At 37.8% G+C, this 2,840-nt stretch overlaps 1 long non-coding RNA gene across 1 annotated transcript; it reads left to right on the forward strand.

The window, feature by feature from the left end:
• Positions 1–26: 26 nt before the first annotated feature.
• Positions 27–2,518, forward strand: LOC139652702 (uncharacterized). Its single transcript, XR_011695750.1, has 3 exons — positions 27–168; positions 674–770; positions 1,317–2,518. It is a non-coding gene; the product is annotated as an uncharacterized lncRNA (long non-coding RNA).
• The last annotated feature ends 322 nt before the right edge of the window (positions 2,519–2,840 follow it).

Here is a 2,840-nt window from a genome sequence, read left to right on the forward strand (position 1 = left end):
TAAACATTTGGGACTTTGAATCATTTTTTTTCATATTTCCTGTGAACAGGTGGAAGTGGGCGGGAAGTCGGACTGGGATCTGGGCGTGGCCAGCCAATCAATCAACAGGAAGGGGAAGATCGATGTTACCCCTAGCAACGGATACTGGTTCCTCAGCCTAAGAGACAAGTGAGGTTTGCAGTTACGCCAGACTGTATTTCGCCCCTGTTCCTGCACTTTGTACTGCCCAACAGCGGTCTAAAAATATTGAATGGGTGTGAAAAGTATTTTTTAAAATCAAAATCAAGCCTTAAAGTGTAATTTTACCCCTCCAGCCCCAGACAAATCCCTGTAAAATCAATGTTTCTTGCTGATTAAAGTGGTTCTGACACTGATCGTGATTCTACCAATATGGAGAGAAGAATTTAGATGCACATCCCAGGGTTTCTAAGTCAGTGAGAGGAAAGCAGATGAAAGATCAATATATAATCCACCTATTGATCATATACTCCCATAAAGTATACTATCAGGAGTAGAATGTAAAGTCAGATGTCAGATGATCAAGATAAACTAGAGGTAGTAGTTTATATACTTAAATCTAACCTCTCTTGTTTCGTTTCGTTTCATTTCCTTTCCTTTCCTTCCATCTTTCCTTTCCTTTCATTCCTCCTCTCCTCTCCTCTCCTCTCCTCAGGAACAAGTATGCCTTTCGTACAGAACCGTCCACAGACGTCCATCTGAATCTCCGACCGCAGAAGATTGGGCTGTTTGTGGACTACGAGAGAGGACAGGTGCAGTATGGGAAATGTAGTTTATATACTCTTGCATTTCTGACGTCTCTTATCTTCTCTTCTCTTCTCTCCTCTTCTCCTCTCCTCCTCTCTCCTCCTCTCCTCTTCTCTTCTCCTCTTCTCTTCTCTCCTCTCCTCTTTCCTCTCCTCTCCTCCTCTCCTCTCCTCTTCTCTCCTCTTCTCCTCTCCTCTCCTCTCCTCCTCTCCTCCCTATACAAAATATTAAAAATATCAAGACCTTTCTTCTTCTTCTTCTTCTTCTTCTTCTTCTTCTTCTTCTTCTTCTTCTTCTTCTTCTTCTTCTTCTTCTTTCGTGTCTCCCTTTAACTTGCTTTCATCTCCATCTCCACTTCATGACTGAAATGGATTTACATAATAGGTGAAATCAATATAGAGTTGTCACTTTCACCTGGATTCACCTGGTCAGCCTGAGCAGGCGGTCCTGATATTTTGCATGAATTGTGTATTTTCTCTGCAATTCTGCCTCATAATAATACTTCCTTCTCTTTCTCTTTCTCTCTCTCTCTCTCTCTCTCTCTTCCGCAGGTGTCTTTCTACAATGTCGACGCCAAGATCCACATCTACACCTTCAACGACACTTTCACCGAGGCCATCTACCCGTTCTTCAGCCCCTGCACCAATAAATCTGGCAGGAACGACGGGCCGCTGATTATCACACCAGTAAACATGATAGAGTGATGCAGCAGATACCTTAAAATGACTCTCTTGTTTTTACCTCTATTTATGTCCTCGGTTGCTCTGTAAAGCAGATTTTGGTGATATATTGTTAAAAGTGCTTTATAAATATATTTAACTTGTCTTGACTTATACACACACACACACACACACACACACAGACACACGCACACACACACACACACACAGTGGTGGAAAGTAACTAAGTACATTTACTCAAGTACTGTACTTAAGTACAATTTTGAGGTACTAGTACTTGAGTATTTCCATTTTATGCTACTTTGTACTTCCACTCCACCACATTTTAGCAGGAAATGTTGTACTTTTTACTCCATTACATTTATTTCACAGCTATAGTTACTAGTTACTTTTCAGATCAATATTTTATATTTAAAACATTTTATCATCTTTGTAAAATAACTATAAAATAGCATTGTTATAGATTAGACTACCCAAAAGTATAGCTAAATTGTTAAGATTAGCTTCACGTTGACAACTTTAAAATGCTGCTTACATGTACATGTATGTCAATAAATCAGTATTAATATTCCAATAATTTATGAAAAATATAACTCTCTAAATGGGGACAGTTTGCATAATGAGTACGTTTACTTTGATACTCTAAGTACATTTTGCTGCCAATACTTATGTACTTTTACTTAAGTAAGATTTTGAATGCAGGACTTTTACTTGTAATGTAGTAATGGAGTATCTTTACATTGTGGTATTGCTAATTTTACTGAAGTAAAAGATCTCAGTACTTCTTCCACCACTGCACACACACACACACACATATCAGCCATCTTGTATGTTAAGGACGTGGTTGGGTTCTCAGTTCACTCTGTTAGCTGATGTTGGTGTTTAACTGTGAATAATATATTTCTGTAGATGAGAAATTGTACATATTTTATATTGTGTTTTTGAAATGATTTGCACAGGTTATTTGTGAATACAGAACATCATTTTATATATATATAAGACATTTGTATTTGAATGTTATTCATGCAAGGATTATGTATATTATCCAATAAAGGATTGAGTACGAGTTTTAATTTGGTTCATTTTAAATATGAATTTCCTTCCAAAACAAGAGCCTACTTAAACTTTCAAACTTTTCTTTTCTCCCCTTTTTCAAAGTTTTTTTTTTCCAAATCCGTGTTTGTTTTTTCCTCATATGTATCTTCAGGACATGCAGCAGGTTTACGTCGGCTGTTAGCTAAAAAAAAAAAAAAAAAAGCAAAACAAAAGCTGGAGGGTGAGGGAGAGAAACGCAGACTTTCAGCAGCTGGAAGTTTTCCCAAAAGTTTTCCCATCACTCTGAATTGATCTCGGTCAAGGAGGCAAAGAACATTCTGGTCCGTTGTGAACTTTGTA

The sequence above is a fragment of the Centroberyx affinis genome, unplaced genomic scaffold, assembly GCF_046629955.1.
Source record: "Centroberyx affinis isolate AG114_WGS23_722 - 3 ecotype Tasmania unplaced genomic scaffold, CSIRO-AGI_Caff_v1 ptg001845l_1, whole genome shotgun sequence".
Lineage (NCBI taxonomy): Eukaryota > Metazoa > Chordata > Actinopteri > Beryciformes > Berycidae > Centroberyx > Centroberyx affinis.